Source organism: Schistocerca piceifrons, chromosome 2 (assembly GCF_021461385.2).
Source record: "Schistocerca piceifrons isolate TAMUIC-IGC-003096 chromosome 2, iqSchPice1.1, whole genome shotgun sequence".
NCBI classification, from domain to species: domain Eukaryota; kingdom Metazoa; phylum Arthropoda; class Insecta; order Orthoptera; family Acrididae; genus Schistocerca; species Schistocerca piceifrons.
In genome coordinates this window covers 486,529,090-486,552,739 of record NC_060139.1, presented here as the reverse complement: position 1 = coordinate 486,552,739, position 23,650 = coordinate 486,529,090, and positions in this window count along the sequence as shown.

The window sequence follows — 23,650 nt, the reverse complement described above, 5'->3', positions numbered from 1 at the left end:
CTGTGAATTTCTAGTGTAACGTATAACTGTCAGAATTTTTAATGTAAGCAGGCAAACGTACACCCGTTGTCACTTGCAGGCGCCGTATGTCAGTTTGTAGGATGGAGTTCCGTGCCTGTTGTAGCTGACCGGTCAGTACAGAGAGAATTAATTCGGTTGTGGATGACGCTGCATTTGGCGTGCGATGAAGCCCCATAAGTGCTCGATTGAACTCAGGTCTGTTGACCGAGCAGGCCGAGGCAACATGAAGACATTCTGTAGAACATTTTGCGCTGCAACAGCAGTATGTGGGGGAGAGCTATCCTGTTGGAAAACACGGCCTGGAATACTGTTCATGAATGGTAGCACAACAGATCGAATAAGCAGCTTGACTTACAAATTCGTGGTCTGGCTGCGGGGGATAACCACAAGAGTACTCTCAACTCAACTTCGATGGAACGTCAAATTCTTACATTTCTTCTCATTATAAAGCTTTCAAACGAACTAAATGATCTTTTTTTTACTATGACTGCATAATTTGGTTGAACAGTTCGACTTCAGTCACCTTAGCTTCCGCTTGTCGATACAAGTTGTCGATAATTAAACAGTCGTGGATTCTGAATTTGTCGCCGATGTAGGTGTGGGTCTTGATGTATAATTGATTTCCTTCACTGCTTTCTGGTAATGGTTGTATGGAAAGCTTACAGCAGCACGTTAGAGACGAGCCGTTATATCAGTGGCTGGAGCTGCTTTATACAGGGTGGTCAGACACAGTCTGAAAATCTCGTATGGGGGTTACAGCGTAGGTTGTGCCGAGGAATAAGTGTTAGGAAAAGATTCGATACATTTCGCCGCTTCCCACTTTAGTAGCATTGACGTCAGCCAACCAGATAATTGCGTGTGCAAATTCAACGATTTGCACGTGCTAAAATACGGTGGTGTACGCACATCTGTGGGCCGTGAGCTACCCTTGTTCAAATGCTAATTAAAATGTGCCTTAAATAATGATTGAGTAATGAATCGCTCATAATAGCGTTAAAGGAACGTTGGCGGAATTAGTCCCCAGTGTTTGAGGGAACCCTGCGGAAACACAATTACGTTTGACCGAAAGGAGTTATGGACCCTGTTTGTCCACAATACGAGCATAGCGTCTCAACGAATGGGCTACACAATTTGCTAAGAGGTCTGAAGGAGTACTGATATGCGGGCAGATGTCTACGAATGAAGAAATATGTTGCAAGAACTTAGAATTATATTTGTATTCGTTTTAATTCTTAGTGGCTCGAAAAATAATTGAAGAAGTCAAGTCATAGGTTTACACCATAACGAACTAGATCTGCTCGACGCCTCACATTAACGATTAAATAACTTGATTACTGTACGTGAAACATATCTCTTTCTGTATAGGAAAATTAAACCTACTTGAGAAATTTCGTCATCTTTCATTCCAGGGGTCACCAAGTCTGCGTTACCTTTGGGTGGTTAGGAAGATAGACAACTTAAAAAAAAATCTTCCAGCACGCACTATTTGAACATGTTTATCTCGCTGTGGTGTTCTAAATAAAGTAGCATAACCCTGAATCGGCCATCTTATACTTATCACCACATAAAATGGTTCGCGAAATTTGAGCTAGGTTAGCAAAAGCTACGTTTCTTTGAATAGAGGAAACTAAACGAAGTACACATTTGGCGGCACTGTCTCTGGTAGACTGCTTGAATTTGCCAGCGCAACAATCTGATTGGATAGTTTCAGTGCTAATTAAATCGAAAATGGAGCAATTTTTAAGTTCTTTTTTTTTTGCCTTAACAATTATTTCTCAACGTTACCTACCCTGCAACACTATAATAAGCTTTTCAATCTGCTTCTGACCACCCTGTGTAGGTGGAGATGTTCTGCATTAGGCGCGTCGTTAAGCGTCTGATTTTCTCTCCATCTTCCCCCGCATCGATTTCAAGCGCGCTACAGCAACGTACCGCTTTTACTGTGGCGTCGAAGTTGACATGAATATTCGCGCACAAACTGTTCCTAGCAGAGTTCGGATTTTTGTCTGGCGTGTTGGCTGCAACGGTAGCTGCAAAAAAGGACCGAAAAGACGAAACTGTGTCAGTTGTCGGCAATGGAATTAAAACAAACTGGCCGACTGCGCTTTGGCTGCGACCGGCCTGCCGGCAGGCCAGGGCTGATTGGAGTTGGCTGTAATTCGGTTGACGGCAGGCGGGGGTGGCAGGAGGGGGTTGGGCTTGGGGGCGGTTAACAGCTTGCATCGACCCGCGAGCTCGCACCGCCGCTGCATTCCCACGGCAGTCGCTTGTCCGCGCCGTATCAGCGGCGGTAGGCAGCTGTGTGTGTCTCAGGTACGGCAATCCTGTGTCAACCACACCCGCAAGGTATATGTGCTAAAATCCTGCAGTTCCTCTTCGCAATACAAGTGCATACGCAAAGCGGTGCAAGCACTCGTCAAATGATAACGCTGCTCCCATAATATCATAGAGCTTATACATCACCTCACTCTGCACTAACTGCGCATTATGTGTCGAAATAGCCTATGTTTCAGTTTTACTTTTCACTGCCTGACAATTTTGAGTCTGTACACTCACATACATATTGGCCGTGCGGTTCTAGGCGCTACAGTCTGGAACCGAGCGACCGCTACGGTCGTAGGTTCGAATCCGGCCCCGGGCATGGATGTGTGTGATGTCCTTAGGTTAGTTAGGTTTATTAGTTCTAAGTTCTAGGCGACTGATGACCTCAGAAGTTAAGTCGCATAGTGCTCAGAACCATTTGAACCACATACATATTTAACTCAACACCTCCCCTTTTTCTCTTTCTACTTACGCTTACCTTTCCTCTTAGTCGCAATGTATAACATTGCACTTCTCTTTTTATAACATAAACCTGTAAATCGCTGTTATTTATTGCCGTTCAGTGTTACGCTAAAAATACACAATCCTACGTTGTAAAACGTAATGGCTAGCGTTAGCGACGAGTCTAAGGCCATACTCTGGTCAGAGAAATTAAACGAATATTTACATAAAAAATAATACTACAAAAGAACAAAAAACAACATAACCTTCGTAGACTTTAAAAAAGCTTATGATTGTATCCACAGATCTTCAATGATGAATGCACAAGGAATTTCAGTCTCCATCCCAAGTTAACAGACATGACAAACTTAACACTAACAAACACCAAATCTAAAGTAAAGTTCAAAAGAGAAATATCTGTACCATTTACGATTAAAACCGAGTTAAAACAGATGGTTTATAGCCGTTACTTTTCAACTATGCTCTCAAGTACGTGATGAGGGAATGGAACACCTTTCCATATATCATTCGAAAATACTGAAATAATGGTATAAAATCCACTAGTAATCAACTACTTAACAGCAAATAACGGAAAAGTAAAAGTAGTGAAACAGTTTAAATAGTTTGGAGACATTTTACGTAACAACCAACTTGGACGAGAAACCTGCATGGCAAGTAATATCTATGTATATAAAAGCTTAGAAATTAACATGGTCTACAAACAATAAAAATGTGTGTCAAACAAAAGTAAATTCAAACATTCCAGATGGTGGTTCAACCACAGGTCACATACGGAAGTAAAACTCTTTTCAAAGTCACCCATAAAAACAGAACCGACAAAATTTTGAAAGTAAAGGGAAGACTAGCTAGAACATCAATCAATAAAAAAACAAAAGATGTACAATGGCGGATGCGGCCAAATGAGGTGGTCTACAAAGAAATGGAGCCCATTACAGATGCTGTTCCGAAAAAAGAATCTCGTTTTTAGGTAACATTATGAGGACCCTAGAAATTAGACTATCAAGAAAAATTGTACGGAAGCTTTCGAACATGAGGCAACAAGTAGGATGGATAAAGGAAATCAGGGAGAATATAAAAGAATATAAAAAATAAAAATAAAAGCAAAAAATTTAAAGAAACTGAGTATAGTAATTGTCAGATTTAAACCAAAAATAGACAAACAATTAAAATGTTATTTACAGCCGAGGAACGACAAAAAAGATCAGAATGAAGGAAAAGATACTAGAAAATCTGTTAAATAAGTTTGCAACATGCACGGGGGTACAAATGGCGGGGCGGGGGTTCCCTTAAACTGCATTCTCGCTTCTTGACCGCGCGCCCTGTCCACACCACGTACCTGATACTCCGGCGGAGGTCGTACTGTTCTGCTCCACACTGCTGCTGTCTTGCCTGAAATTATGTATCTAAATATGCAAGCGGATTCACGGGAGCCACTCAACATCAAACACAACACTGCCCTACTTCTTGTATCAACAACTACATTTTGAGGCAATAAGAAACTCGCAGGTTGCACTGTTTACATTCTAAGTCATAAATAAATTATTATTTTTTACGATTATCTGTCCACAATATCTGTTGTACGAGCGTGCGCGTAACCGTCGCGGCACGGGTGATTGTTGATGATGCGGAAGCCAAATAATGGAACGAGAGTTCTTACGCTCGTCACGCTTACACAGACATCTGGTACCTGTCCTCCTTGACACTAGTAACAACGTAACACTGTTCATAAGGTTACATGTTCAGTTCTCAGTTCTCACTTGTACGAGCGTGCGCGTAACCGTCGCGGCGCGGTTATTGTTGATGATGCGGAAAAACGATGACCGGAAGCACCTTCTCACGCTCGCTGCAAGACACTGGCACTTGACTGCACTCTTTTTCGGTAACTAATTTTGACTGATTTACATCATTTCGTTCTGGGGGACCGAACACGGCGCCGATGATTGATGCTTACGGTACGACACGCAACGAGCGGATACACTAAAACGTTATCGGCGGCGCTGCTCATATTTAATTACTTCTTTGCTCACTTTTCACTGGAACCACTTCCATATCTTATTACTTCACTGTAATAGGGCTTGTAGCGACACTTGAACTTCCATAACAATGCCTTTTACATGTAGAGCTACCGACAGCACAACATAACAGCTCCGTGTCCCGTGCTCGACGCTGCAAAAGCGCAGCCGCTCGCAAAGATACTCCGCAACTAAGCCAGCGATCTGACAATATGCTTACAAATTGACCAGAAAATAATTGACTGAAATGGTCCAATGAGGCCGTAAAAGTAGAAGAAGAAGAAATAATACTGTCTTTCCTCTGTCCCTGCTATCGCTGATGGAACTCACTATACGCGGTGTTTGACTATTGCAAGTACAAACCAAAGGAACAATACAGCACGATGAAACAAACAAAATAATCTTAATAAATATGAGTCCAACTCTATATAAACGATTTAGGAGACAATTTGAGCACCCCTCTTAGATTGTCTGCAATGACAGATGATGCTGTCATGTACCGTTTAGTAAAGTCATCAGACGATCAAAATCAATTGAGAAATTACCTAGGCACGATATCTGCATGGTGCGAAAATTGGCAATTGCGTCTCAATAAGGAAAAGTGTGAAGTAACCACATGAGTACAGACAGAAATCCGTTACATTTCGGTTATACGATAAATCACACGAATTTAAAGGCTGTCAATTCGAGTAAATATCCAGGAATCAAAATTACTAACAACTTAAATTGGCAGGATCACGTAGATAATGTTGTGGTAGAGGCAAACCAAAGACTACGTTTTATTGGCAGATGCAACAAGTCTCTTAAAGAGACTGCCTAAGCTTGTCCATTCTCTGTTAGAGTATTGCTGTGGTGTATGAGATTCTTGCAGATACGATTGACGTAAGACATCGAAAAAGTTAAAAAATGGGCAGCTGGTTTTATACTACCGAGAAAATGGTGGGAATGTGTCACGGATATGGAAACCGAGTTGAGATGGCAACCACTAAATCAATTGCCTTTTTCGCTGCAGTGAGATGTTATCACGAAATTTCGATCACCATCTTTCTCCTCGGAATCATAAAATATTTTACTGTCGCCAGCCTATACAGGAGAAATTATCATCATAATAATATAAGAGAAATCATAGCTCGTACAAAAAGATTTAACTATTCATTTCTTCCACGCGCTGTTAGAGAGTGTAACAGCAGAAAAAGAGTCTGAAGGTGGTCCGAAGAATCGTCTGCCAGGCTATTAAGTGTGATTTACAGTGTAGTTACGTAGATATAGATGTAGAAACCAATGGTTTTCCAGATTCGACGTATGGACAATTGCAGTCATGCCAATGTTCCAACACTGTTAATGTCTGAAGTTGATGATCCTTGTGCCGAAATAAAGCATGTGTGGTACATGCACGATGATGCACCGGCACCCTGTCATGTGGCTGTTAGGGAATACACAGCACGAATCTTCGACAAGAAATGTATCGATCGTGATTTTCCAGTACCATTGTCTCCAGGTCCTCCAAGTGAAACTGTTAGATCTTTTTGTTTGGGGATGTTTGAAGGCTTTGATATATTACAACCCTACTAATAGTCTCGATGAACTCCGGGAACGCACTAAGACTGGTTGTCATCGCATTCGGAACACGCCTGGGATTTTTGATCCTGTTCGAGCATCGACGAGGAGAAGTGATCAAGACTGCCTTCATACGAACAATATATTTATCCTCAACCGCATATCCGCAGTATCGGGAAAACCATTGGTTTCTGTACCTATCTTTATTACTATTGCTTGATTGTTTCATCGTCCTCCAATCGCCCCTTTCGTACGAATTTACAATATACTCCGCCGTGAGAGGATGCCATACGTTTTGCATCTACAGGAAGCTATAACAAAAAATTTTGAGATTGTCAAAACGAGATTAATCACACTTGTTTGACAACGGTTTTTTTTTCTAACTGGCAACAGATGTATACGAAAAATCATAATTTTTATGTTTCTTGAAACTGAAAACCGATGTATCTGACAAAATCATAAGGTTTACAGCCGGTAGAAATGTTTTTTACAGGTTGGGCCAATGGGCAGTAAGATGGCAAAACAAATTTAATGTCATCAACAATTTTATTATATAGTCTGACGGAAAAAGTTCGCAATACCAAAAATAATTAGCGTAGAGTAATGAAATTTTGGGAATACATTTGTCTTGCTAAAATATTTAAGTGATTAACATTACAAGATCACAGTGTAATGGAAGCGCGAGATAAGCCACTACAAAAGTGAAATGTTGGGACGTTAATAACCGGTGTAACCGCCAGCATGTTGAATGCAAGCAGCAAGCGTACATGCATTGTGTTGGATGTCAGTTTGTTGGATGGAGATCCATGGCTGTTGCGCTTGCTCGGTCAATATAGGGACGGTTAATGCCGCTTGTGGATGACGCTGAAGTTGTCCGATGATGTCTCATATGTGCTCGTTTGCAGACACATCTGAGGATCGAGCAGGCCGAGGTAACACTTGAACACTCTGTAGAGCATATTGGGTAACAAGAGCGGTATGAGTGTTATCCTGTTGGAAAACACCCCCTGGGATGCCGTTCGTGAATGGTAGCAGAGCTGGTCGAATCACCAGACTGACGTACAGTTTTGCTGTCAAGGTGCGTGGGACAACTATGAGAGTGCTCTTGCTGTCGTACGAAATCGCATACCAGATTGTAAATTCAGGTTTAGATTCAGTGTGTCTAGCTGGCTGACAGGTTCGTTGCAGGCCCTCAACTGACCACCTTCTGACCAACACACGGCCATCAGTGGCACCGAGGCAGAAACGGCTTTCACCAGAAAACGCGACAGACCTCAACTCCGTCCTCCAATAAGCTCTCGCCTGACACAACTGAAGTCACAAACGGCGGTGATTTGAGGTCAGTGGAATGCACGCCACAGGGCATCTTTCTCGGAGCTGTCCTTGAAGCAACCAGTTTCTAACAGTGGTCTTGTCACTGTGGTGCCAACTGCTGCTCGAATTGCTGCTGCAGATGCAGCACGATGCGCCGGAGCCATACTCCAAACACGATGGTCTTCCCTCACGCTAATGGCACGTGGTCGCCCGGCACCTGGTATTCTTGCGACCATACATTCTGGTGACCACCGCTGCCAGCAATCACATACAGTTGCTACACTCTTGCCAAGTACTTCATCCATATCGCAGAAGGAGCACCCAGCTTCTCCTAGCCGTATTAGACGACCTAGTTCAAAGGTAACTGACGCTCAGAACTGTGACAGCTTGTATTTAAAACAAACCTGATTTGTGTTCTCATAGTGGTGCTACGAACATCGATCTTATGCGACTGGAACGAAATCTGAATAGACTTCATCTTTCAAATGTAGAAACACGCCTACCGACGCCCATTTATGTTGCACAACTCCTTGGTGTTGCGATTTTTTTTTTCTGTCAATGTATTTTATTGTCAAGTGCTGCATAGCAAAAGTTTGCCTTGCAATTACTGACCGTTCTATGGCTGATATTTACTATTTTACAGTACAGTTATTACACATGTCCGATGTGGAATCCCGTACCCCGGAGAAGTTCTAAAACAGTTCACGCCATCACATTTGTGTGCTCCATTGCTGGCTGCAGGCTTTCTTCACTCCACTGGCCACTATCTATGGCTCTTACGTAACTTCTATGCATTGTCTGCAAACAAAAAATGTAAAAAAAAGTTGTTAGGAGTGTCCATCTCTCCCCAAAGAAAATATTACGTCTCTCCCAGGTAACGCGGTTTGATGTAAGCTGAAATACGTGTTCCAATATGGCAGCAAACGTGAAGAAACGATATCTACGCGTACATCAAGATACAGCGTACATTACGGACACACTGTTGGAACCGGTGAAAATATATAGAAATCACTAATATTGTTTTTAAATACATTTGTGATTACTCCACAGCGTAAATTTTAATATATACCACTCTTTTTTATTTTTTTCTCCAAAGACGAAAGTATCCGTTACAACTGAATCTTCCGCTTGCCGCTCGATTTTTTACACTCAAAGAAACAATGGACCATTGAGTGCTGGTCTCTCTCGACACGGTGAAGTAACAGTAGCAAATACTCATCATGCCCCCCTCCCCCTTTTCCTCTAATCAAACACTCTGTAAATACCCTCGACTACTACCCCGCATTTTTCTTTTTATTGCGGTCTTCAAGCCGAAGACAGGTTTGATGCAGCTCTTTACGCTTGTGTGTCCTGCAGAAGTCTCCTCATCTCTGCATACCTACTGCAATATACATCCAGTTGATCCTGTGTACCATGTACGCGTGTTGGTGTCCATTACCAAACTGAGGTTTCCTCCTCAGGAAACACCCTGCCGACTGATCACTTCTTTTGGTCACGTTGTGCCATAACTTTCGTTTTTCCTCAATTCCATTCAGTACCTCTTCATTAGTTATTCGATGTACCCATCTATTCTTCGGCATTCTTCCGTAACACCAAATTTCAAAAGCTTCTTTTCCATTTTTTCTGAATTGCTTATCGTGCACGTTTAACTTAAGTACGAGGCTGCATTCCAGACAAATACCTTCAGAAAAGACTTCTTAGCCGGCCGGAGTGGCCGAGCGGTTCTAGGCGCTACAATCTGGAGCCGCGCGACCGCTGCGGTAGCAGGTTCGAATCCTGCCTCGGGCGTGGATGTGTGTGATGTCCTTAAGTTAGTTATGTTTAAGTAGTTCTAAGTTCTAGGGAACTGATGACCTCAGCAGTTAACTCCCATAGTGCTCAGAGCCACAGCCAAAAGATTTCTTAGAACATAAATTTATATACCATGGTACCAAACTTTTCTTTTTCAGAAACGCTTTTCTTGCTATTTATAATCTGTATATTATATCTTCCCTACTTTGGACATTGTCAGTTATTTCACTGCCCAAATAGCAAGACACTTCGACTGCTTTCAATGTCCCATTTCCTAATCTAACTTCGTCAGCAGCACCTGATTTAATTCGACTGTGGTGCATTGCTAGTGTTTTACTTTTACTCAAGTTCGTATTATAACAGCTCTTCAAGACACTATCCATTCCTTTCACTTGCTCTTAAAAGTAATTTCTCGTATCTGACAGAATTACAGTGTCATCGGCTGCCTCCTTCGCTAAGTGTGCCTTCGGCAGCGGTTAGGCTAGCACGCCTTGTATACATCTCGCCTGTTTTGTTGTTTGCTAGCGAGAATGTGTTTGTTTACTTCAGCGTAGCGGCTTGTCTTAAGGGTCCGACTTCATCAACTATCATGGTATTTTCCTACCGCGAAGCCACGATTAAATTAACTTATCCTTTGGATCACGAACGACGGATGGCGTATGAAGTAGAACGGTTTATACGGGACGAAATGCGTCTCCCGCTGCAAAATGTTCTCGGAATTCGTTTTTCTATCCTCAGTACTACTTGGTACGTAAAGCTGGTGAATTAAGAGCTGTGGGCCTTCACTGTCAAGCGCCATGGTAATGATCTCAAGTTCCGATGCTGTGACGGCCATGTAGGGACTGTAGTAGTTGATCACGCTGGTTTTGGCATTCGAACGTTGAGGATTTTCGAACTCTCGCTTGAGGCACCGACGGACGTTGTGCTGGCCGATTTTAAACCTTACGGCAGCGTCGTCAGTCACGTGGCTGAAATGTGAAAGACGTTCGAAATTTACGGTGTCCTGAATGGTGTGCATCATATGAAAATTAAACTGAGGAAACATGAGCCTTCCTACTGGCGAAGGGTTGTCGTCATGTACGACGGTCAGCAGCGCACTTGTTCAGGTAGTGGCCAGGAAAGCCATGTTCGTCCCGAATGTCTCCGACGTAGATTCGTTCAGAGCCTGATCGGGGACATCGCTGTCCCCACTGTATTACCTTAATCCTAAGCGCCTGCGGCAGTGCTGCCTGCTGCGCCCCCTCTGAATCAGTTGTCACCGGCGTCGACGCGATGGACGTTCTGCTCGTCTGTCGCGACCTCATGCTTGTTGATCCTGGAGATGTACCAGCCTCCACTTTTCTGCCAACTGGCTACATGTCGGACGACAGCCGCCCGTCGTCCGACTCGGAACAACATGTTAGTAAGCGACCATCACCTATGAAATGGAAGAGATAACAACATACCCCTTCTGATAACTAGCTTATAGGGTGTGTGCGCAGGATTAATTCTCTTCTACTGATGACGCTGTGTCCTCTGACGTCCTGGCTCCGGACGACGCGACGTCTTCCCCTGCTTCCCTCGCCCGCGTCTGGTGCGGTTGCCTCCCTTCCAGCCTTTCTGTGTCTGAGGCTAGATGTAGGCACTTCTCCGATTGGGCGGACGACGTCGATGCTGAAGATGGACGTTCTGGAGGTGTATAGGACGATGGAAGACAATTGGTGGGGTCGGCTCTCCTCTCCAACATACCGATATGCCCTTCCCCCTAAAACGTCCCCTTAGAAAAATTATCCATGACTGTGCTTAAACTGACACACAATATTTCTAGCGCAACGCAATCTGACTTTCATAAACCCCTACAAAAGAATGGCTAACAATAACCTATACCTTTCATGAATCACTTACCTCACAAAAATCTTCGTTACTCGAACTACTGCAATACAGCGAGCGCCACTACTGCCAGGTAAATAAAAGATTCAAACTACTGAAGGCACTAACTACTGATAGGCATAGTTAGCAAATGAAAGATTTTGATAGAGAACAAACGATGTATTTATCTTAATAGTGTTCAAAAGTCGTAGTATATATAGCAGTTCATGACATCCATTGTTACAAATGTACTGTTTCTGATGGACACACGTCCAGATCATCCGCTCTCAAAAATCCGCCATCTCACTTCCCCACATCCACCACTGCTGGCGGCTCACCTCCAACTGCGCAACGCTACGCGCTGTTAACAGCCAACAGCTCAACACCACAATAGCAAATTCCAACAATGCCACCCAGCCACAGACTGCACACAGCACAGCAAGTGATTTTCATACAGAGCGCTACGTGGCGTTACCAATATAAAAACCTAAACAGCCTACTTACACATCTTCCACAGGAGAATAACAGGAAGCTCCCTGTGTTTCCCTCGTGTTTACATCGTCCGTCCTCCTGGCGATGGCAAGTTTTTAAACTTATCACATAGCCACAGTCAGTAAGCTGTTGTGGAAAGCCCATGTTCAGGGTCTTGTTCAAAAACTAAATGCTGCTTCACTTACCATTAGAACAGTATCTGAAATAAGTGACAGTTCAACACGAAAAGTAGTCTACTTCGCATATTTTCATACGGTTATGTCGTATGGTATTATTTTTTGGAGTAATTCTTCTGATTCAAAAATGGTATTTTTGGCTCAAAAACGGGCTGTTCGAGCTATATGTGGTGTAAGTTCGATAACCTCTTGTCGACCCCTATTCAATAGTCTGGGAATTCTGACATTGCCCTCACAGTATATGTTTTCTTTAGTGTAGTTGTTGTTAGCAATATTAGCTTATTCCCAAGAGTTATCAGCTTTCACTCAGTTAATACGAGGCAGAAATCAAATCTGCATCTGGAATGCACTTCCTTGACTCTTGTGCAGAAAGGAGTGCAGTATTCTGCTGCATCCATTTTCAGTAAGCTACCACAAGAACTCAAAAATCTTAGCAGTAGCCCAAACACTTTTAAGTCTGAACTGAAAAGTTTCCTCATGGGTCGCTCCTTCTATTCTGTCGAGGATCTCCTGGAAGAGCTGAAAAATTAAGCAAATTCCAGTGTTACATTGTTGATTTTCTTTATTTAAACTTACGACTTGTCGCCTGAATATGTTTCTTATATTTCATTTTATCTGTTTCTACTATCGTTTATAATTTCATGTATTGACTCGTTCCATGATCATGGAGACTTTTCCTTAATTTGGTCCCACGGAACAATAAATAAATAAATAAATAAAATAAATAAATAAATGTCAATACCATTTGTGCACGCCACAAACCGTCTTTACTTCGTCCAATGCTGTGCGCTGCAGACGTTGACGTTGCTCTCAGGACCTGCATGTTGCAACCTTTTGTGCTCGCCATGGCTCGATCTCAAAAATGAGATCGACAGGAAGTGCAAAATGGCTAAGCAGGGATGTCTAGAGGACAAATGTAAGGATGTAGAGGCTTGTCTCACTAGGGGTAAGATTGATACTGCCTACAGGAAAATTAAAGAGACCTTTGGAGATAAGAGAACGACTTGTATGAATATCAAGAGATCAGATGGAAACCCAGTTCTAAGCAAAGAAGGGAAAGCAGAAAGGTGGAAGGAGTATATAGAGGGTCTATACAAGGGCGATGCACTTGAGGACAATATTATGGAAATGGAAGAGGATGTAGAAGAAGATGAAATGGGAGATAAGATACTGCGTGAAGAGTTCGACAGAGCACTGAAGGACCTGAGTCGAAACAAGGCCCTCGGAGTAGACAACATTCCATTGGAACTACTGACGGCCTTGGGAGAGCCAGTCCTGACAAAACTCTACCATCTGGTGAGCAAGATGTATGAAACAGGCGAAATACCCTCAGACTTCAAGAAGAATATAATAATTCCAATCCCAAAGAAAGTAGGTGTTGACAGATGTGAAAATTACCGAACAATCAGTTTAATAAGCCACAGCTGCAAAGTACTAACACGAATTCTTTACAGACGAATGGAAAAACTAGTAGAAGCTGACCTTGGGGAAGATCAGTTTGGATTCCGTAGAAATACTGGAACACGTGAGGCAATACTGACCTTACGACTTATCTTAGAAGAAAGATTAAGGAAAGGCAAACCTACATTTCTAGCATTTGTAGACTTAGAGAAAGCTTTTGACAATGTTGACTGGAATACTCTCTTTCAAATTCTAAAGGTGGCAGGGGTAAAATACAGGGAGCGAAAGGCTATTTACAACTTGTACAGAAACCAGATGGCAGTTATAAGAGTTGAGGGACATGAAAGGGAAGCAGTGGTTGGGAAGGGAGTAAGACAGGGTTGTAGCCTCTCCCCGATGTTATTCAATCTCTATATTGAGCAAGCAGTAAAGGAAACAAAAGAAAAATTTGGAGTAGATATTAAAATCCATGGAGAAGAAATAAAAACTTTGAGGTTCGCCGATGACATTGTAATTCTGTCAGAGACAGCAAAGGACTTGGAAGAGCAGTTGAACGGAATGGATGGTGTCTTGAAGGGAGGATATAAGATGAACATCAACAAAAGCAAAACGAGGATAATGGAATGTAGTCGAGTTAAGTCGGGTGATGCTGAGGGTATTAGATTAGGGAATGAGACACTTAAAGTAGTAAAGGGGTTTTGCTATTTGGGGAGCAAAATAACTGATGATGGACGAAGTAGAGAGGATATAAAATGTAGACTGGCAATGGCAAGGAAAGCGTTTCTGAAGAAGAGAAATTTGTTAACATCGAGTATAGATTTAAGTGTCAGGAAGTTATTTCTGAAAGTATTTGTATGGAGTGTAGCCATGTATGGAAGTGAAACATGGACGGTAAATAGTTTGGACAAGAAGAGAATAGAAGTTTTTGAAATGTGGTGCTACAGAAGAATGCTGAAGATTAGATGGGTAGATCACATAACTAATGAGGAAGTATTGAATAAGATTGGGGAGAAGAGGAGTTTGTGGCACAACTTGACCAGAAGAAGGGATCGGTTGGTAGGACATGTTCTGAGGCATGAAGGGATCACCAATTTAGTATTTGAGGGCAGCGTGGAGGGTAAAAATCATAGGGGGAGACCAAGAGATGAATACACTAAGCAGATTCAGAAGGATGTAGGTTGCAGTAGGTACTGGGAGATGAAGAAGCTTGCACAGGATAGAGTAGCATGGAGAGCTGCATCAAACCAGTCTCAGGACTGAAGACCACAACAACAACAACATGGCTCTAGAGCACACGTCTCCCATGCTTCCCCTACAGGTAGCCGAGTGGCGATCCACTACGTGACTTTATCTTCGCTGATACCGTTGCCTATCTCCCTGATGCCAGAGGTATGGCTCTCGATTTTAGTGGTGTCAGGATCATCAACGTCTATGCGCCATGTGGTTCAGGTCACCGCCACGAACGTTCCAGATTTTTCTCCAAGGCAGTCACGCCTCTTTCCTGGGTCGTTAAGATGTACTAGTCATAGGAGTCAACTTCAGTTCCTCCCAAGTGCCCAAAGACCAACTGCCACGTCACTCTCCGTTCGTGGTGCTAGCGGCAGTTCTCCAACATCTCAACCTTGTGGGCTCTTGCGAACATTTTCCTGGTGATCGTCTGGGCTTTAGAACATTTCACTACCAATTCTTCCAGTCGCCTCGCTCGTCTTTATGTCTCCCACGATACTTTCGGTGGTGTACGGGCTGATAAAGTCTGGACCGTTCAGTTTTCTGAGCATAACGCATATATCTGTGCCATCAGTTTCTGCTGTCATACGGTGTGTCGCGGCAGGGGACTACGGAAACTGAAACTGATCCATCTTACTTCACCTGACTTTCAGTAACTCATCGAGACCACGTGGACAGCTTTTCGGCGACGCCGTAACGCATGTCAATCTGCCTTGACATGGTGAATCCTCTGCACAAAATCTGTCCTCAGCAAGGCCTTGATTAATTATGGAAAGTAGGTCGCGGCGTGGCGACGACGAACGCAGGAGTTCTACTCCACCATTCTCCAGGAATGTACTATGATGCCATATCCGCCAGAGCGTCAGGTGATGGTGAATCGTGCCAAGGCAGAGATCATTCCTTGAAGGAACTATGCTAAAGATGCGTGCAAACGATGGGTTAGCGCAGGAGCATCCATCTATGTACCATGTGATAACGGAACCGCTACACCGACGTACATTAGGACTTTGATTAATGTTCTAATGACTGATGATAGCGACGCTTAGATACCCAGAGCGATGTAGGGTCTGTCCTCCATGCACGGTGTGTTATGTATTGCTCTGCACAACGTAACCACCTTGCAAATATTACGGTGGTCTCCCGACTCTCCTTTGGCTCGGTTACTGCATATCCAACGATGGATCTGCTTGCCGACGTCACGAAGGACGAAGTACACGGTGCTTTCCAGAAGGATTCTACGAACAAGTCGTGTGGACCTGACGGCCTCCCACTGGAGTTTTATCGGACTTTTTAGTCCCCTAATGGCGCCGGTATGGATGGAAATTCGTCTGGACCTTATGTCACCTCTCGTGCAGTTCCCAGACTGTTTCCTCGACGGTCTCCTCATTCTCATCCACAAGCTTCGGGGTATATCACGGATATGAGATTAACGCCTCTTGACGTTGTTCAACAGCGACACGGAGATCTTTACCCGTCTTCTGGTTGCACAGTTTAAACGGACAGCCCGGGACAATGTTTCTATTAATCACACTTTTTTGGGAGGTGCCAATAACATCTACACTACCCTCTGTTGTTACTGAGACATAATCGCTCTTGCTTATGAACGTCCTATGCCTGGACTTTTGGCAGCGAGGCGTTCGATCACGTCGATTACGATTACCTGAATGGGGTACTCCGCAATATGGAATACCCTGATACTATAGTCGACCTCATAATGCGTCTCCTTAGTGGAGATATGTTCCATGTACTCTTCAATGATCGTCTCACTTCTCCCATCTTCATCCACCGTGGGGTGCGTCAAGGCTGCCTCTGCGCTGCCGTGTGCGCTCGGTGGCCATGTATTCAGCTGCAATACTTATGCGGGAGATCTCGTCATAGTTCTTCGTAGCATTGCTCAAGTCAGTGTGTCACTGAAATGGGTTACCAAGAACGGCAAAGCTTCTGGTACCTGCCCTAACGTTTGCAAATCGAGCGCCGTGGCTGCAGGTACGGAGCTCGCTGCGGACAGCGTTGCTCCATTGCGTGTAGTTGCTACTATCTGATGCTTAGGACTCAATTTCGCAAGTCATCTGCGATGCGCCATTACCCTCAATTGTCAGCGCCTGACGTCCTAATTACGAGCTGGTCTCCTGGATAACGTATACGAGCCGTCGGTCTTCTGCAACGAACACAATACGTAAATGTGTATATGGCATCACGTATCCCCCGCATTGCACAGACACCTCCTGTTCCGCAGTCCACGGTCCGCCGCATGCTACCGGTATTGGGTTCATATATTTGACGCGGACTGGTGTTCAATTACGGTTCGAGACCTTCACCTTTCAGCGGTGCAGGGGCTGTTTAGGCCTGTATCATGTCCCTGACAGAGCGGTAGCCCATTTTCGTTAGCTCTCAACCCGTGCTATGGTGCCATTGTCCTGCATGCCTTACCATCCTCTTCCTGAAGGCCGTTTCACGAAGCTCTCTCTCAACTCTAATCCAGCTTTTGAAAGCCCCATCGCTCTTCTTCATCTTCCGCCATTTTTTCCTCCAACTGAGCTGTGTCCCTACTGCGACGCTGCCAAAGCTCTTGAGATCCACGAAGGCAGTCTATGGCTTTCTTCAGCTACGTAGGTCACCGAATTTGGTTGAGGGTAGAGTTCCCATGTCCATTGCCGTGCCGCCTGGCGATCGGCGTGCATTCCTTATCTTGCTACTGACGTTCAGCCTGCATGGTACCTTAGGGTTAATGGGAAGCAAGTACACCGGTCACGCCTTGTAGTGCACCAACCTGGATGCGCACTTTCCTTACTTCTTTGCTTAAGACAACTCAGGTAAGCCCTGTTCATGTCAATAATGTCTGTAACAAGTTTATGTTAAAATATACACCAAAGAGCGTTTTTAATTTGTTTGTTGCAGGTATTCTAGGAAGTTTCTGACAAAGTGTTCCAGCGGTGTTCCCTCCGAATCAGCGTCTCGCGGTGCGGGGCACTTCATGTGATAGAGCTAACGGTTGTTATCGGCGAGAACATCTCTCCACCGTTGTTAAAATTCTATGAATTTATTGTTACAGAATTGTATCACAAAAAAATGTTGTAAAATGTAGGGACTTCTAGCTGGACTTCCGAACTGCAGAGATGTTAACATTTATGAGTGTACGCTGTATTGTGGAAAATAAAAGACTCAGTTCATTGGTAAAATTCTGCTCTCCTGGAAGTCTTTATTGAAGTCAGATAGTGAAGAATTATGTTTCCGAACACTGTCTTTGCTGAAGTGTCTGCAATAACTTCAAGCTGAAAAGAAATTTTGAGATGTATCGTTTCACAACATTTTAGCTATTGCAGCAAATCAGAGGGGACTTGAAAACTTAATTAAGGCATAAGCCGCTGTTTAATCAAGTTACAGTGACTAAATATTTACAATAAACGTTGTTTGTCCATTGTCAGTTGACCATTGAGGAGTTAAACAATATCGCTGATAGCCAGAATTTTCCTAACTCGACGCTCCATTGTTTCACGTGACATTATACAGCCAGAAGTACGGCGGCGCAATACAAGCCATAGTTTGACCCTCGCCATCTCTAGGTCAGAAGAATGATCCTGCGAAGTTTAATCAAATCAGTCTGGAGTAAAATTATGAATTACATTTATCCCCAAGCAAGATAAACATAGTTGAGATTGTATGCAGATGAGTATGTTACGAAAGACGACAGCTTATTAACGACGTAATCCAGCATTTAAAGGGGCGGGGTACCTCATCGTGGCGACCGACATGTCCAAAACTCTGCTAGAAAAGAAGTGGAGAAGATATTCAAGCTGTCGTGAAAAGGCAGAGTCGACGAGAAGTCAGTGGAAGGCGGGAGACTGCTCGCTTCTGCAATAACAATTTAAGTTCGTCCATCAGTCGGCATGCGCTGTCGGCGTGAGGTCGCTGTAGACTTCGAATACATGTGCAATAGCTGTGGGCGCCTCCGAGTCTTCGTCAACAGCCTCTGGCAGTAGTGGCAGACAGCAGGCGCGGGCGAGGCGGCAGCTACTGCAACCTTCAGCCGTCAACGCAGAGTAGACGTAAGCAGTCCGTCGGACGAGCAGCGGCTACGAAAGAGTCGGAGACATCGTGTTGCAATTGACAGCTTCACACGGCAGTCACAGTAGCAATAATTAGAGTCAATGGTGAGCCGTATTCAAAACAACGAGCTATGTTTAAGCTAACAGAATTTTAGAGATATATTGAAAAAGTATAAGAGAAGTTATTGCAAGAAATCTGTTTAAACGACATATTTTGAATTTAGAAGTACTTAGGGGTTAATAATTTAAGATGGAATCTGAGGACTTTCAGGGATTCTTAAGAGAACGACAGAAGGAAAACAGGGACTGGAAAAGGGAGGTTAGTGAAAAGATATCTAGGTATGATGAGCGTTTAGCTAACAATAATCAGGCTCTTGATACTCAGACGTCTGTAGAGATAAACGAGAAATGGCGAATTTTGCTAAACAAATGTCTAGGTCTGAGGAGCGCTTAGCTGATAATAATCAAGATCTTACTGCTTAGATATCTCAGCAGATCAGTGAACAAATGACTTTTCATAACCAAGCTCTGGTGGATCGGCTTACGGCGCAAATTACAGAGCAAGTAACCACACTGTTATCGCAGCAATTAGGTAATAGTAATTTAGATCCTAAGTCAGAACTTTCTGAACAAATAAATGCCGTAAAAGAAAAGCTCCACGCTCACATTAATGAATTTCGAGCTGAGAAAGAACAACTTCGTACTGAGATTCAAAAAGTTGCGGAAGATTTATCAAATCTAAGTTTAAATTGTGTTAGACAGTAAGAAGAAATAATAACTGGCTATGTAATGATGTAAATGAAACTATTAAAGTAGTAAGAAACGAATTAGTAGAATCTATAAAGAAGTAAAGTTAAATTTAGATAAGAAACAGGAAAAAGATTTGTTTAGTTTAAGAGGGAAGATTCAAAGAGATCGACAAGTACTAATTTCGGTTAAACAACAAGTAGAAATAGAATCTAGAATTCCAAACAAACTACAACTAAGACAATGCAGTAATGTAGCTCAGCATAGCCTAGAGTGAAAAATAAAACACTCATTTCATCGGTAAAATTCTGTTGTCGATGTCTTTATTTAACTAAGGTAATAAAGAATTATTTTTCTGAACATTGGCTTTGCTGAAGTGTCAGTAATAACTTCAGGTTGAAAGTCAATATTGAGATGTATCGCGAAACAGAGGCATACTGAAATTGCTGAAGACATTCTCATAATTAAACTGCGCTTTCTGAGAAGTTTCGTATCCCGCAATTCACAAAGTTGAAGCTGATTGAATTTTTTCATTAATATGATTCTGGGACGGTTATGAGGGAAAGTGGCTTAATAATAGTGATTTAAATAATTTCAAAAAGTGAAAAAGTAATAAATCAGAATTTTTAAAAGTCTTTCATGATAAATAATTGAAGAGTTTCATTATCAAAAAATGCCTTAGGTCAGTTTTGATCTACGTACTGACTAATTATCGATCGCATGAACTAAGTACAATAACTGTCTCGTTCATTTCACAAGGTTTTAACTATTGCAGAAATTCAGGATGGACTTTCAAAAATTAATTAAAAGCATAAACCGCGATCGTGATGTTCTTCTCCGAGAAACTATGCGTCGATGGTTTTACCGAATCCAGTGACTAGCCGCTCCCTTCTTATCGCAATGTCGGTTTCCTTCTGTTCTCGGTGGTATTAATAACAATTAGGAAATAAATAAATTAATGATTGATATTATTTGTATTTCTACTTCACGTTTCCTACGCTTTACTTGGCTCTTGGAGGGAATTAATGGACAAGGTGGCCAGGCCTCGGGTTGCGACTCATGGCCACTTTGCCTCCACCACTCCCCCTTTGGGTGCCGTAAAGGTTCCATCGGGAAAACAATTGGTGAGCGCGTCTGAAAGCCATGCAGTGGGTCCTGGGTCGAAGATTTTCGCCGCTCAGGAACTGAGTGTTGTCCTCATTATTGTTGTCCTCATTATTATTTCTTCATCATCGACACGCTAGTAGCCCCATGTGGCGTCAGCTGAAAAGACTTGAGGCTCGGCGGCCGATATTCCCCAGATGAGGGCTCCCGCCCATCCATGACATAGGATCATTTCATTTCACAATGTCATCGACAATCCTCAAAGTTTTCCATGAACTTTAAATCGCTTTACAAACTTCTCTTAGCTATGGATGTATTTTATAAGATACATTTAGCGTCAATATTTCCTCGTGTGTTGCTACATTTCTCTGAAAGTGGAATTTATCCTTCCCATTGTCGGATGTTGTCAGTTTTCCAATTCTTCTGTAAGTAATTCGAGTTTCATCGTGGCTGGCTCTCCCAAGGATTCAATATTTCTGAGGTGATGTCCTCTCCTCCAGAGGCTGTGTTTCATCTTACATCTTTTAGTGCAGAATCATATCTCCCATATCATTCTTATGTACTTCCTCTTCCATTTTCATTATACTGACTTCAAGCTGATTTATTTGTATAGCCCTTCACTGCCTTCATTCCATCTTTCAGCATTCCCTTCTTTGCTTGTTATCTGAGCTCTTGATATTCGTACAGCTGCTTACCTTCTCTCCAAGGGCTCTTTACTTTCCTTGTAGGTGGAACGCATCTTTCCCCTAGCCACCATGCGTGCTGCTACAGTCTTGTATTTGTCCTCCAACCATTTAACCAATCCTTCCTAGATGTCTAGCAGTTTCTGCCAATCTCACTTTTTAGACGCATGTAACCCCTTTCATCTGCTTCATTTGTTACGTTTTATATTTCATCTCAAAAACTTAACCAATCGACTTGTATTGCTTTCTCTTGTTTAGGTCAATCGTCGCCTAAAGCTTGCTTTAAAACTCTCAACAACTTACCGTTCTTTCAATTTACTCAAGTCTCATCTCTTTATTTCCTAAATTTCTTCAGTGTCTCCAGTTTTAATTTTCAGTTCATAACCAATAAATTATGATTACACTCTACAACTGTCTCTGGAAATGTTTTGTAAGTTAAAATCTGATTTCTAAGTTTTGTTTTACTAATACACGATCTCTATGACACCTTCCGATGTCTTCAGGTCTCTTCCGCGTGTACCAGATTTTTATGATTCTTAATCCAAGTGTTAGCAATGGATACAGGCTATGCAAAAAACTGTGATACTGAACGTGGGGGAAGAGCAATGAGCGGAGATTTCCTTTCCTGCTTGGACTGTAATAACAGTAGTTTTGCTGCTATTGTAATAATAATAATTCTTGTTGAATGCAACATTTTGCTGTATCCAGAGGCGGATGTCATCATCGGGAAATGGGCTAGAGATCATTTTTGTTGCTTGATCAGATACAGTTAGTGTACCAGACGGATTGTATACACTACTGCAGTTAAAGACGAGATGATAGATATTTGACATACAATACGCTAAGGCAGAAGTGAACACGTATTCGACTTGCAAGCCATCCTTGGCACGAGTGCTATAGCGTGCCTTGCTGGTACATTTCCCCTACCGCCACACAGCGATGTCCGACCGCGAGGAGGGGGGGGGGGGGGGGGAAGAGGGGGAAACTGCGAACGTGTTACATTTAAAAGGCAATGCAGTCGCTCTGCATACGATGTTGTTTTGTATTTCATATTTCTCAAGAAAACAGGTCAAAAACAAGACAAATTTTCGGCATTATTTATTTTTCGTTTGCTGAAAATGTATAATATTTATCTGCTACAATCTTTCGGCTTAAGGGTAGACACACACAGTTCACAGATGTTAGGTTAATACGTAATCGTGACTTATATAGTTTCATAATCGAAAGAAGGTCATTCACACACGCGCACATGTTGGTCGAAACATTGTACCGCTTTTGCACCCTAATGATGGACACGTGGGCACTTTGCATAAGGAAAGTAATGTACAATTCCTGGACAGTTTTCATGCTAAAGGGATTTGTCTTTAATGCTGGAATCACCTTGCAGATCAGTCAGTTACATCTGCACCATTTGATTGATTGTTTTTAATTTTTTTTTACGCAATCATAATTTCGGCTTTATAGCCACTCTCAAGTGCATGCTGAAATGTTAAAGTATCTGCGACTTATCTGCGACATGCCATCGTCATCGTCTATAAGACCAGAAATATGTTTTTTCGACGATAGTACTTCACAGACAGGTCAGACATATTTTAACATTTCAACGTGCACTTGAGAATGCCTGTAAAGCTAAAAACACTATTGTGTAAAATGAACAAACAATAAACAGTCGAATGGCAGAAATTTCTTTTAAAAATTGGTACAAACTGCTTCTTCATGTACTGAACAATGATTCCCGTCGGTCGATCGTTGTAATCGTTGTAATATTTTGCTCTTTTATTGTCAACTAGATCTTTAAATTCTTTCTGTATGGTACTTCTCATGTCGTTTCATAGCAAATCTGTAATAACAATCGCTTATGCGACTGCGTAACACACAATGAGAGTTCTCATCCCTCTATTCTGTCATTCCAAGTCACTTTTGAAGACTTGTGACGATAGATCGCTAGGCTGCATCTTTTTGTGCAAATAGCTACTGGATCTGTGAATGTCATTCACTCCACGAACAAATAGCGAAGGTTAAACACCCCTGAAACCACGATTTGTGTCGACCGAAAAATGTCATGCCGCTATACTCAATGAAATGTAAACTGTTTTTAGTGTTGCTGAGAAGCAGTTTTAAATGATCACACCACCTTTTGACTGCATTGGTGTTTATTTGATTACGACCCTGTTTTCGGCCTTTTATGCCATTTCCAAGTAGTTGCATTTATGTCATTAGCATATTTTGCAGAACATCAAGCATGGACATGATATTGATGACCTACAATATATGTTAATGACATACACTCAATTACTTGGAAATGGTATAAAAGGCCGAAATGTGGGTCATAATTAAATAAACAACAGTACAGTCAAATGGCGGTTAGTTCATTTAAGACTTAATTAAATGCCGCACTGTTTCGGGGTACTTCCGAAAGAGACCGAGCGATACCGAGACACGTGGAG